At 42.9% G+C, this 14,960-nt stretch overlaps 1 protein-coding gene across 2 annotated transcripts in view; it reads right to left on the bottom strand.

The window, feature by feature from the left end:
* Positions 1–12,823: 12,823 nt before the first annotated feature.
* Positions 12,824–14,960, bottom strand: part of CA8 (carbonic anhydrase 8) — a 46,870-nt gene continuing 44,733 nt past the window's right edge. For both annotated transcript variants that reach the window (XM_055705306.1, XM_055705304.1), the window contains one exon: positions 12,824–13,485. The gene's annotated coding sequence lies outside the window, so the exon portion shown is untranslated. The remainder of the gene's footprint in view (positions 13,486–14,960) is intronic.

Here is a 14,960-nt window from a genome sequence, read left to right as displayed (position 1 = left end):
AGCACCTGGTCATCACTTGCACCGCAGTTCTCAGGTGGGATGGTGGCTTCTCTGTACCACAGAGATTACAGATTAAACCAAAGTGCCTGGTGCAGAAAATAGCAGAAGTGGGCACAGATTTTCTTCAGAGGACAGGGCTGTTGGCAGACGAGCTCACAGCCTTGAGGTGGGTCACAGGCTGTTAGGCACAGGAGAAATTTCTGTGTCCCTGCCTGAGGGTGCTGTCAGGCCTGCCCCTGTCCCCAGGGAGGGGCCTGATGCTGGGACAGGGGCTGTCCCAGCACCCCTGGCTGTTCCTGTCTGAGGTGGTGGCACATGACAGGCTGCCAGGCTCTGCCCTGCCACCCCAGGGAGCCCCCAGTCCTCATGGTGCCCTGCTGCACTACCATGTGCCTACCCTGAAGGACCCAAGAAGGATGGGGAAAGGTAGGGGAACATGGTCACTGAAGCTGAGCATGGCTAGCCCAGAGGAAAAACCTTCTAAGGAGACAGGGAAGGCTCACATGGGAAGCTCCCTAAATCAAGTTATACAAATACCCATCAGCCACACTTTCCTCAGTGCTCATAGGACTAGTCAGTGCAGCTCAACATCCTTGCGGTTTTACAGCAGCAGCAGTCTTCGTGTACAGCAAGGGGAGAGCTCTTCTGGGAACAAATGTTCTTGTCAAGCCTGCTTGAAGGCACCCCATCAGACATCACCCAAGTAAGGCCCATAGAAGAGAGGATGAATCATTATTTTGACTACCCCACATTTCAGTGACCCAGGAAGGATCAAGCACTTCCAGCTCAAGAACTGGGCACCTGGATCCAGCAGTGAAACTTCAGACCTCCATAAGGTCCATCAGGGACACTGGGGCGGCTCTGCCTTTCTCTCCCAAAGCACAAGCAATCCGGCTGCAGGTAACAGTGAGTTCATCCATTTCCAGCCATGCCAGCAATCCCTTTTTCAAGAGACTGACTACATGGATAGGCAGAACCAATGCTGTTTTGTTGTAACATACTGTGAACAATCAGTAGGTAGTGCCTGAAACTCTAATATTTAATTATTTATTTGAGCATTTAACTATTTGGACAAATATTCATTCAAACTGCATTATTAGAAGGACAAACTATTAGATACTCTGGGTACCAGAAAGTCTTACTGCAGCTCTGGCAAACCTGTGCAAGTATATAACAAGCATGACAAGCAGACAATAAATAGCTTCCAGGCCATATCCTACTGCTCAGAGATGACTTGCCTGAGGTACTATGTAAGAGACAGATCCTGAACAGAGCTTTGAAAAAGTTAAACATTTGAACTACCCCTACTGATTCTGTAGTACCTGGAAAACAGGAAACAAAGAGAGATTTCCTGTTTAAAAACAAGAGATTTGTGAGTCAGAAGAAGAGAACAGACCCATTTGTCCTGCAGCTCCAGCTGCAGGACTAACAGGAGTGAGAAAGAGTGGAAACTTATATCCAGCAGGTGATCCCTGAATATGCACAGAGGTAGTAGACATTTTTGCTACATTACAAAGGTGACTTGTCATTTTCAGAGAAAAGTATTACACTTTGGCTAAATCCAATCCTTATACCATCAGATCAAGAGGTTTTATGCACTGAAGTGGGTAGAAAGAGATAAATATTTTTCCCAAGAAGTGCATAAACACTTTTATGTGTCATTAATCACCCATTTTATCAAAAGCTTCTAAAAGTAAAAAGATCTTTGTCACTCTTGGTGCATCCACAGAGATTCCTGTGTCCCTGTTGGAATTGGTCAGCGCCCCTTTTTGGGTCTTTGCTTAAGACCCATCACCTGGTTGCAGTGACAGGAAAGATACTGGATTTGTTTTGACTGATTTATGTCCTATTTTCCTTCTTATCTTCTCACTCAGCTGCCCCCTTAATTGTATACCTAATCTGCAGGCATACAAATGGGCAAGGACAACTTTTATCTCATAAAGTTCAAGCTTCAGCGTCAGTTGTGGCTTTCCCATGGTAGGGCTGGAGGAGCTTTTCTTTAGGTTACTCTTTTTTGCAGTCTCCGGTGCTGGTGGTAGTCTCTTAGACTGCATGTCCATCTTGTACCTGGCTGAGGCACAAGCCCTGGATGTGCCAAGCCTGCTAACCCCTTGCAAGAGTGGACTGCCTCCAATGGCCAGATGCAGATTTCAGCTGGCAAGCATCAGGCAATGGAATTACCCTGTGTGGCGACCATCTCTCTTATCCACGGCTGGTGCCTTACCCTAAGCTACAGACATCAGCCAGATGTGGGAGGCAGCACTGGCAGCCCCCACCTCCCAGCCAGGCTGACGCTGGCAGCCACACCACTCAGCCTGTAGCACAGCAATGGCAGAGGAGCACTCTCGCAGATGGGTTGTACACAGGCAGCTGTGGATGCCTGCCTCTCCCTGATAAGACCGGTGCTTGCCTAAGCTCCTCTTTCTGTTCTGCTGGTGGCTATCTGACTGCCAGCATTGGGGGAGCAGAGGGCTGCTGAGCCAAGCCGAGCAGCACACTCGCTTTCTGCCCCATCTCTGCTGGCAGAAGGGAACAGGCAGTACTGTCTCCTGGTGAGGTCCAGATGAGTGACTTCTCCTCCTCAGTCCATAGGAGAGTGCCCATACCCCCGCCTCCTACAAAGCGGTTTTCCAGAAGGGAAAGAGCAGCAGAGCCCTCTCATAGAATGCTCCAGGGGTGAGTTGCAAATATCAAATGAAATGCAGCTGGGAGCGGTGTCCTGGGGCAAGTGTCTCACCAGCCTCTCCCTACAGCACAGTATAGATCAGCGTGCTGAGCTAAATATCCTCGGAAAGAAGGGTCTCAGGGAGTGCCAAGACTCAGGTTGAGGATGGCTGTTTCTAATCTAAAAGGTCTGCCAAGGTTCAGAGTGAAAGGGTGACTCAAGGTACAAACCCTAGACATGCTACCTAAACGATGTGTTGACTGTATTGGCCACACAACATTGTATTGCTGGATGCTTCACGTATTTTCTATGACGGGGCCTTAATATTAAAGAACAATGGGAGGTTATTGAACATAATGTGGATTAATGAAGGAATTTCTACCGTCTGGGTTGTTCAGGGATTGGGGGAAATTACCTGAAGGATTCTTTCTGGTCTTAATATCAGAAAGTTTATTACATTCTTGACACTGGCGTTACTGAGGCTGTAGTTAGACAAGATGGTAAACCTGTTTTAAGATGCTTATTACAAGATCAAAAACCCTGTGGCCATATGACACAAAACACTAAAACAACTTCAGTCTGTCAGTTCAAATTTGTTCCAAATATTCTGAATTCTTAGTACTACTTCAATCTGTCTTGACAGATCAGTTTTTAGCTCATCCTGCCCACTCTAATTTTATGCTGAATACACATCATCTGTTTACCCATAGCTGGGATAAAGCCTGGCATATATCCATACCCTATACCCTGGCTAATTCATCAGAAATATGCCTGTGCCTCATTCAGATCAGATTTGTACCATGGGGTGATCCAGGAGCACACAGATCTTATGCTGTGGAAACACAGCCTGTGTGTGCCCTGTTGACAGAAATGGTATGTGACAGAAAGAATCTAGGAAGAAAGTGAAAAGTATAAAAGCTGGAGGAAAGCTGATGAGCAAAAATTAATGAGATCTGACTTAAAAAATGAAAAAAAAATTTAAAAAGCACATGACACAGAAGATGCGAAACAAAACAGTTACACCTAGTACCAGAGGTAAAGCATTGAGAATATGGATTAAAGGAAACGCAGGACTAGGCAGAAGGTCAATGCAAGGTTCTCAACTTGATGAAGGAATTAACTGGGTGAAAATCTGCAGTCTATTGTATGAAGACCAGGCCAAATGGAGTGAATCTTTCCGCTTTAATGTTGTTGATCGTAAGTAATTACAAGTCACCGGTGAAGCAGTCTGGATTGCGCATATGGACTTGAATATATTTTTACTACAGCTCTGAATGTAAGTCTGTACAGCTGGAAACAAACAGGAAGAATGCTCCGATAAAATGGGAGGACTCTATCTGGAGGAGATGAAGAAAATCTCATTAAAATATAACGAACGACAATTTAAGAGACTAAGCAGATAAAAAATACCACATGATCTCATTAAATTAGTAATTGAAAAACTCTTGAGAGCAGTTTTAGACTTGACAGATTTCTAACTCCTTTCTTTCCTCTAGCCAAAAGTCCTCCTCTTGACAGGTGCCACTGCTTTGTTTTGGGTGAAAACAGCTCTACCCCTGCATGTGGACATCCATCACAGCTAAAATGTCAGCTGGAATTCATTGATGGGAAGAAGACAATGTTTTGATGGGTTTTTTTCTCTCCTTCTGGCTGCTAGGGACATGCATAAGGAAAGTGAGGGGAACAGGGGTATCTCATCACCTGGTCTCTTGCTGCCTAATGAGCCTGCCAAAATTGAAGATATTTGGGTTCTTCCTTAGAAATTGGTGGGAAAGCAGCATAATTAAGAAAACTGTAAAAGCAATCTCATCTATCTGTAGCTAGATGTCTTCCTATATGAAAAGATTACCAAAGTAATACCAGATTGCTCTTTTTTTAAGTGGCTAATTAGCAAGAGGAGGTGTGTATTCAAGATCACAAAGTCTCTCCTATTTAGAGACAGTAATGTCACATTATCACCCTCTTCATTTACGGAACAACTGTCAGATACTTTCTCAAAGAGCATCAATATCTTGCCTCTCTGTCTTTGAAAAATAAAAAAAAAAAAATCAACTAAACAAGGGCAGAATGCACATTGGTCTAGAAAGGAGCTGGATACTAAACAAAAAGAGAAATTTAGCTGACAAAGGTGCTATAGAACATGAATAAAACTGGTTGAAATTTTAAATCTTGGTAATTTAGGGTATTCTGACATAATTCAAAATTCATTCTGGTTCAGAAAAATACTAGAAATGTCAAAAAGGACATTTTTTTTCCTTGCAGGTCAAACAAAGACCAATCATTCAAGCGCTTCACTGATTCCTTACTTTTGAGACCCCAAGATTATGCACACTGTAGGCTCTTCTCTCAACACCAATCATCTGCTCAAAATAATTTCAGGGGGGTTTTGAATTAAAAAGAGTAGGTGTTACTGTACAGGAATGCAGTGAACACCACAGTTTATCATTCACAATTCAAAAAAAAGTGGCAATGGCAACCTATCATTTGCACCTCTACTTCTTGAAAACAGAAAAATCTCCTTGTCACTCTGTCCCTCAGCTTCATGAATTTGACACTCACTGTTACGGACAGTGAAAGAAAGTTTCTGCAGCTCATAATGACAAGACACCAATCAGATCTTCCTTCTCTGCATTTACCAAATGAAAAGGGTGTGAAATGAGCTTGTTAGCCTTTTAGTGATTAAAAACAAAGTTAATTGTGATGGAACACTAACCACAATTATGGTAATCAACTCCAAAATGAGAATGAATCCTTAATATTAGATTCAATTTTGTTAATGAGAAACTGGATTTAAGAACTGTTACTTGATTAACTAACCAAGAGATGTAAAGAAGCAGGGAAAGCCTGAACATAATACACCACACAAATCCTTTCGGGAAAGGGTAAATACTATAATACCAAGTAGCACGCAAAAAGCAGCTGTGCTCTTCAGCCATCCACTACTAAATGCGTTTTGGAAAGAACGCACACCAGCAACGGAAAGTGTCCCATCAGGAGAAGCAAGAGGAGGTTGTATCTTGGAGCAAGCAAACAAAAGCAACATGATACAGGTGTCAAGAGGCTTTGGCAGGAGGAGGCAGAGTTCAAATTTAAGGGCTATAGGGCATGGTTAATCTGCCTCTATATTGGTGCTTATTTGAGGCACTGCAGGTACTGCCTTGCATAAACCAGTAATTTTCACAAAATTTCTTCACAAACTCCATTTGTTCTTAACCTATGAACACACACAACAGGGACCTCTCAAGCTGGGTGTCTAAACTCAAGCAATACTTGTTTTCCAGGCACTAGCAAAGGCCCTGAAAGCATAAGATACTTTTTCTCCCCATCCCATTCTTGGCATTTCAGCCCAGCTAGCACCTAGGAAGGGCTGCCGATCACTGAGCCTTGGGGAAATCCTGTGAGAGGACCATTTATGCCAGACAGATATGTAAACATCTGCCCATGCAGCACACACTTAGGCTGGGCTTTCCTATTGTTAGGAAAGATGTGTGTGTTGCTTTAGCGTATTAAATTATTACCTTGTCTTTATTACTACAAAGGAAGTCCTTGGGGACCTGGGCTCACAGCTCTCAGTTTTGCATTTCCTAACAGCACCAACTGCATTAAAATCTAACAGATGAGCTCCATTTTGCAAGTAAGAAGCAGCAAAAACCAGTGGGACTCCCTGAAGAGTTGGAAGCAAACCAGCACCGGGACTCACAGTGCTCCTCAAAGCCACTGACGGCTCTGCTGCCGCTGGCCCCAACACCACAGACATTTCTGATGCAGCCATGGCGATGCTGGAAGGGCAGTGTCCGGAGCCACAGTGCTGAGCTGGGGCCTGCTGGGGCTGCAGCACTGACTTGTAACCACCCTTGCTCCTGGGGACAGTGCCACCACAGCTTGACTTGCCACTGTCTTTGTGGCGGGTTACTGCTGTTTCGTGGTGCCACTTGACCATGCTTAATTGGAATTTGATGACTTAGGTAGCAGCAATTTGGATTTGATTTCTGACGTTTATTTGTGAATTTTATCTGAGTAGATGTGATCTCAACAAATGGCTTAATCTACAGTTTTCTTTCCGGTTGTAGTAGAAAACAGCCTCAATTTTCACGTATGTAATTTTTCTTGCAGATTATGTCTTTGCTCAAAGGCCTCTCCTTGAACAAGGGGCATAGGTCACAAAAAACAGATACCAAATTATAATAGAGAGACATCTGCAGATACAAATATTCTTTGTTTGCTCTTTATGCTGGGGATCAAACCCTGCCTGAAGCTCTATAGTATGCAGACATCTAGTGGTTGGATAATATAGTGCAATTAAACATCTTTACAGGACACCTGTAATAATTTTGCGCAGTCACATCATCATCTGAAGGCCAGATACCTTGGGTCCTGTTGAAAACAGGCTCTTTGGCTCTGGAAGTCCTATATTCATTCATTACAGCCCTAGTCACAGATATTTTGAGATGCTCTGGCCTCGTGTGTTTCTAGGATTTCATTTTAAATTGTGTGGAACTGGGGTGGTCACAACATAAAATGCCAGGAAATCAGTAAGGTTCAAGATGCTGCAACACATCTGCTAAATCGCAGCCTATATTTCACACTGAGACTCATGCACTTGGTAATCATTACTGGCTTCCCTGCCAAGAGCACACAGCTCTCAGGGTTTTTTGTGTTTGTTTTTTATTTGTCTCTTGAGTAAACATCTCCTTATCTATGTGAATTACTACATGTTTCTAGGCCATGAATAAATCTTTCCCCTACCTTTGGTTTGCTTTTTTTTTTCTTTTTGCTTAGCCACACATATGATTACCCCACTGAAGAGACCAAGCCTTTTTCTAATTATGATTCAAGACAATGAAATTCACTTCCAACTGACCTATAGTGCATCCAAAAAAAAAATAATCTGGTATCTTCACAACATGAGGTTAAACACATGTTTTCCAGAACTGCTTTACACCTGCTATTTAAAACACGGCTGACATATTGTATCATATGCAGTTGTATGTGTTTCACTGACATCACAGCTTTCATCTGTTTCATGCTCACCCCTGTCAGATGTTTACATGGGAGGCACTTCAGAAAGCACTGTTTGTAGTGCGTTTTTATATTAAAGCCTAAGGGAGGCAAAGAGTTTATGTCTATGTCAGATCAAGATGTTTTTATCTCCATGTCACAAACATCGCCTTACATTTTAAGCACAAGAGTTGCTTATGTGCTTGAAGGTCCAGTCTTCTCAAGTGCTGAAGAGTCAGTGTTTGAGATAAGGATTAGTGCCCGAGGATGAGCAGCCAATTCCCTGGCACTGGTGGGAGAGGGGCAGGAAAGCAGCAGTCTCAAGGAACAAGGCTTGCTAGATGTGATCTCTAATCATCGATTTGGGAGCCAGCAGTAAATCAGTCAAGCTGGGTTTACCCAACCCAGAACAGAGGGCTTCCAACACAAGTGAGTTGAGATACAAGCACAGCAGGAGTATTTCCAGCCACACCCCTGCCAGAGAAAATGACACTTCAGGAGGTTTCTTTATGCTGTTTTTGCAGTATGCTATCTTTACGCTTTCTTTTTCCTTAAACAGCTCATTGTGTACTTTATAGGGCAAGTTCTTTTCAAGTTTATCTAACATTTCCCCTTCTCATACCCCATGTTCAGCTGTTTGCCTGATATCTGGGGAGGAGAAGGGCCTCTCTGGATCAAGATGGGGTCAGGCTCTGAGGAAGGGCAAGCAGAAATAAAGAGCTGCACTGCCACTGTACACAGCATGGTAAGAACACTGGTGAGAAGGACTTGAAGATACTTAACAGAAGGGAGACAAAAAATGACCCAGCACTGAAAAACAAACCTTGAAGTAGCAGTCATCATCTCAGCAAACTGATCAGGGAGAAGACTGAACAGGTGACCTGACTGCTGAGTCAATGCTGGGTTTTTAACTTTGCAGGTAAGGTCATAGCAAGTTCTCCTGGACGACGTGTTGCAGATCAATACAAAGAGTATCTCTCTAACACGGCTGACTGCTGGGTCTTTTTCTTATGCCTGGCATCATATGGATAGACAGTCTGTGATCAGAGAGCAGTCCTCACAGGATACAGGGCAGAAGGCATTCGCAACGTGAGTGTAAAGATAAGTTCATTAATACCTCCGAAGCATTCAAACAATCTCCTTCCCCACAAGAAAACAAATTATTATGTCTTCAGAGCAAGTTCTAACAACATTCAGTGTAAAGGATCTGGGACTGAATAATGAATAATGGGGGAAAAGAGAAGGGAACAGGACTTATCTGTTCATTAAGCAAAGGGGAAATATCCAATTATACAAACACCAACAATATACGTACAGTACTGGTGAACTGATGTTAGGAACACAGTCTTCATACTAGAATTTACAAACTTCAATTAGAAGTCCTAAAGCTCATTTTAAATCGGCCTTGTTTAAAAAATAAGTTTTTCTATGTATAGCATGCTACAAGTATGTGCTTACAATGACAGGTTTCATAAATAGATGTCCACATAAACACTGGCAAACACATCCTGTATGGTTCAGACTCAGGAGATGCAGTAGATGGTTTTCCAAATGCCTGATATTTCAGCAGGCAGCACTCATGTACAAAGGAAGAACACACCTCAAAGCCAACTCCATGCTGGTGTTAAATCCAGCCAAGGAGGAAAAGGCAAGACAAAATTTGTCCTCTTTCCACAATCCTCAACCCAGAGAGGGTTTTCCCCTTTTCCTCTGCAGCCATCATTCACCATGGGGTTCCTCCATTTCTACAAGGAAAGAAACTTCTCTTCATTCTCACTGGAGTTGATGTGACAGCCGAAAGGAGGAATTTGCACAAGACCATTACTGCGCCATTGGTGTGCCCACCAGTCAAACTCAATGAAGGCAAGTCTGAGCTTATGGCAGCTGCACGCTGGCAGGTTCTGGAGAACGCCAATGTGTATGACTTCTTGTGGAGCTGCCTGTGCATGGATCTCCCCATCCTCGTTGCTTCTGCAGTCTCAGCAAAAGTCAGCTGAAAATTCTCAGTAAAATTATTTTTTCTTTACATTGCCCTGTTATTAAGCACTTTTAACTCTTCAGCAACAGTAGCCTCCAATTACCCTCAGGGGTGAATGAATCAACCTTTTGAAGACAGACAAGGAGAATGGCCAGGGACACTGGCCAAGGACCACTCTTATTTCCTTTTAGACTCAGTATCCTAGTTCACGCGTGTTCCTATACACAGCTACCATACCATGTTTGCCACTGTAACATTTGGGATCAAGCCTGTCCCTTAACCCACACCAATTTGTGCCTGGTGACCTCCCAGGTGTATTTTTGGAACAAGCCTAGTGTTCATTATTGCTCCACCTATGCCTTGATTTTTGCATAAGGGAAGGGAAATGTGGGAGCCAGGGCAGAAAGCAAACGCAAGGAGGCACAGTGCTCTCTAAGAGGCTCCTCTAACCCGAACAAGGAGGAGCCCAGGATCACATCCCAGGGTGCAAAGTCCATCTGTAGCCAAGCTAAGAGCTTGAAGCCTCTAAGTTTTCCCAGGAGCTCCAGAAAACTAGAGGAACCCAAAGAACACATCACCTGGAGAGGGAAGACCATTAACAGCAGATGTCCTGCCCCACCTCACCTGCCTTCTCCCAAGAGCTGGATTTCTTCCTATCCCCAATACCCACCTTCCTAAAATTCACCAGCAGGCTGCAGAGCCAGCTTTTGCCTCATGAGGTACACAGCTGCTTTAAAGTATTATGCCATTAATTTTTGATCAACAAGTGTGTAACTGCTCCACACCTCTTGAAAACTTATAATTCACATTTTTCATCAATCTTTAAAATTACGTCAAGCATTACACACATTAACATTATCTTTAAAAATAATTCCAGTGCAGATAGCAATCTGATTCTAAAGAATTTTAGTGGCTGTAGGCTTGAAGAGGAAATTACCAATTTAGGGCCTTACACTATCCTCAGAATACTTTTATCGGTTTTTATGATTTCTTAAAAATGTTAATAGAAAGGCAGGCACATGGAATTCTAACTGGAGAGTAGCAAAGGCTCGCCACACTCAATAAAACCTCTCATGGGTACAGTACAACTGAAGCAATACACAGAGAGCCCTTCCTGCAAACTCTTCCCTGCAGATTCCTACCAAAACCAAAAAAGACTAATTTAACTTTTCCCAACACACCACGAATGTGGGCTGACCAATCTGTAACTAGAATGGGTGTGTTTTGTGAATTAATTTGTTGTTATAATTAGATGCAGGTCTACAGAAAAAACAGTTACAAGTATTTTTACCAGTGGAGCCTTTTTTTCTCTTTCAAAGCCAAGCCTAGAAAAAGAAAGTCTGACAAATGTTGACACAAATTTACTAACCTCAATTCCTCTGTAGCAGCATTTACACAACTAGAAGTTCACTTTACAAGGTAATGCAGGAAAGAACAGCAAACACAGGAAAGGAGCACAGGAAAAGGAAATAATGGACTTTTTGGTGGAGACATTACATCATTTGCTTTGCAATGTATCTGTATTTCACAGCCAGAATAATATCAACCAGCTCCAAGATAAGGAACATGTTTATTTAGAGAATAAATCTATTTCAGATTTCATCATAATGTCAATATTTGCCATATTAATACTACAGTTCCTTTCAGTTAATACTCAGTAGTTAATAATGTGTTGTGTGCAAAGGGAGATCTTCTAAATGAGCTATTGCAGAGGCAACCTGGGAATTGCCTGGTTCAGAATGGGGTTCACTCCACTTTTGGGTGGCTCTGTCGCTGCTGGGTGCAAGGAGATAGGAATACATCTTGAACTGGCAGAAAGCAGTTGACTTCCACCTCGTAAGGCTTTGTTTCGAGGGGGTTTTTTTCAAGATTTTAGTACCAAGCCTGACAACTAGGACAAACTATCAGGCTCCTGTCAAAAACCAGGGACAGTCCGGCCCAGCCACTGCAGGCCATTGCAGCAGACTTTATGCAGAGACTCCTCCCTGCCCCATGGCAAGATGTGGACCAGCAGGAGGCCAGGCTCTGGTGACCAGCGTGTTGGGGTTGGGCTCCAGGTTCTAGCTGCAGCTGCGTGGGGAATCATTGCTGAAGGAAGAGGGGCAGGAGCCGGTGAAGCTGCTACATGGACATTACAGAAGGGCTAGGGACCTTGTAGATGCAAGACGTGGTTTTGGCCAGCACTGAAACCTTGAACCCCTGGACTAGATAATGGGGTTATACTTCATTAAATTTGGGTGGAAGGTGGAGAGGGACTCCCTTAAATGTAACCCTAAGAAATACAAGTTTATATAGGCCCACGGAGCAATGTGCCAATTGCTACACTGCTAAGCCCAAAAAAAACAGATGACTTCATGGTGTTGCTGTACATCCTTTAGCATTTATTGCAATGCATGCTGTCAAGGGCAGCTGCATGTCTCTCCATAGGAAGCACGTGTTTCTGCAGTACGCACAGTTATGAACAAGGGAAATAGTCAGCCCTACCCACTCCCCCTCACGCAGCTCACATGTGGTGTGTGGGGTTGTCCTATTGTTTCTGCTGTCCCTAATATACACATAAATAACTCAGAGAATTCGTAACTCATTATTCAGCAGCAGCTCTCCCCATAACCCTTGACAAGGTAATTAAGCATGCCTTCTGACACTGCATTTACCATTGCCTGGTGATGACTCTGTGATTGATGACTCACCAATCTGCTCCAAGGGAGTAACGTCCCCTTTGTGAACCCTTGGTTTGCATCTCCATTGTGCCCTGGCCTGGAGCTTGCCATCTGTGCCTCCAGCGTTCTTCCACTCCTGTAGGTCTCTGCCTAAACCTGCCCTTCTCATGTTGGTAAAGTGGACCTCACTGACAGCTATGGTGATCAAAGCTATTGCCCACACATTGTTGACTCTGTTCTGCAGATCTTGGTATTTTGCAGGAATCAGAAGCTATGAGCTTCACTAGCTGCCTTGGACTACCATTCCCTTATCTGTTCTGTCAGATGTGTGGCCCAAACATGGCAATCCCCATGCTGTGCAGTGAGCTCAGGGCAGGCAGAGCAGGTCCCCAGACCACCCTCCACAGCAATGTACAGAACAAACAGAACAATCATAATTCACAGGAGAACAAAGGCTGATCATTTTCTGCCTGAACTGAACATTTCTTTGCAAAGTCCAACAACTCGTCAAGTAGAAAATAATCCAGATGATTTTGTTTATTGTTATACCAGTTAATTTTCCTTGCTTCAAAATTGTCCTTTATTTCAGTAAGGTTCCTAGTAATGCAAATGTCATCCAGCTTTATTCAGATAAATCGTGTTAAGGGCATAGGTTTGGCAGAAAAGTGCTCCTTTCTGCCCAAAAATTAATTTTGAATTTGTATAATACTCACTGTGAACAAACAATGTTTTTATTAGTTTTACAGAACGCACCTCCCCTCTACAGAAAAGATGGTTACTGACAGCACAAGAGATGATATGGAATAAAATTAAATCTAACATTCAAAATAATAATGAGTATTTCTACATATTAACATTCACACCAAGCTTAAAATTAATACTACTTGGATCACAAACCACTATTGAATGCTATGGCAAAGTAACTATATATAAGCAATGATAATTACCATTTTAAAATAGTTAACTGTGAATTGGAAGATTTAATGTGATTTCTTCTCTTAATGTACAGCCCCATTCCCAGAATTTCACTGGGCTGTGTGGACAGACCAACTGTCACAGCTGTCTATCAAGGCTGAATTAGATGATGACAAACAATACAGGCTTTGTGGTTCAACTGAAGCAGCAGCCTCAAAAGTTTCCATTTCTCATCTGAGGGCACTGTGGGAGCATTGTCTTCCCACTTTCTGAAAAGAGAATGGAACAATTATGTTACTGAAATTCCTCCACAGTGGGTCTGAAAGACTGTTTATGTCCAGCCAGGGAGACAGGGAAAACTAAAAGCTGGGATTTCATGACAGCAGGTGGGGGCAGTTTCAGAGTGTATACTTCAGTGGCATAATGGTCCCAATTCTTCTCTTTTAGGGTAAAGCCAGAACTGGAAGATTTACTAGCAATGGAGGAAATGGCAATAAAAATTCAAAGTTAAACACAGTGATAAAATTATAAACTTGAAACAAAACTTTACAATTGGCTTTCTGAATTAGTCAGGTAACTGATTCTAATGTGGAGACCATGGTGGTAAATTAGGGAGGAAAATTTACTAGTCACAGAGAATTTTTTACTGTTTACTATTTTAGGGGCCCTACCAAGTAAAGTGCTGAGTACACAGCTCTCATGGGACTCAGGTGGGCTCAGGAGACAGAAAGCAATCACCCAATTTGTCCTTCCTAACACCAGTAATATTCTTATTAACAGCAGAGAAAACTCAATTCTTTGTTTCATGCAAACACATATTCTTGTGCTTCAGCATAACCTTAGGAAATCAGCTGCTCAGGTTACTCCAGTGCTCTCGGTTCAGAAGTGGTAGGTATAACTGTGCCAAACCATTTCATTCTGTTGTACTAATAATCTCATTTTTTCCCGAGGTTATTTTAGTGCTAACTATAGCTCAGCACATACACACAAAAAATCAAAAAATGCATGGATGCAAATGGTCACCTGGGGCCACGATTGCTTGCAGGAAGAGTCAATGCATCTCTAGAGAGTTCCCACACTTTTCTTAAAGAGGAAGGGAATGTAGAGGCTGTCAGTCACCAGCAGTGCTGTTAAGAAATCAGTGTCTACCCACAAGACAATCAGTGCCAGGATTTCTATGTGCTTCCTGGTTACTATCCAATATCCCCAAAAGTCATGATGTCTGTCAGCAGGACTATTTGATGGTCAACTTGAAGAACTTTCTACCAGTTGCCTTCTAAGCGGAGGCTGTAAGCCCTTCACGGAGCAGCTACTTTTAGCCACAGTTACACTCCACGTAATAGCACAGAGCATTCCCAGTTCTTCCTGGGGTTTGGTATAAAGGTGTAACATCAAAAAAAACATGTAATAATAAGATTGCCATCTCTGGGAAAACTCTTGGCATGTTTTTCAGTGGGCTACTAACACAAGGATGCAAGAACCAACCCCCTCCCTGAAGTGAACAAAACAGTTCCTCTTGCTTGGACTGATGATACTGGATCAGGGAATTAAGGCTGAAAAAGCTGAGTGAGGAAGCTCAAAAGAAGCCACAAACTTTGTGTTCTTAAGGTTCCACGTAGGCAAACTAATGCTGTGACACAGTGACACGTTCTCAATCTCAATTAGTGCTAAACTAATTACGAAAACTGTTTTATACACTGCAGTAAGTAGTATCTCTCTTCTTTTTTGGATAATCCCTAGTGTG

Source organism: Falco cherrug, chromosome 3, assembly GCF_023634085.1.
Source record: "Falco cherrug isolate bFalChe1 chromosome 3, bFalChe1.pri, whole genome shotgun sequence".
NCBI classification, from domain to species: Eukaryota; Metazoa; Chordata; class Aves; order Falconiformes; family Falconidae; genus Falco; species Falco cherrug.
The sequence above is the reverse complement of the archived record's forward strand: the minus strand, read 5'-3'. Positions and strand labels throughout refer to the sequence as shown.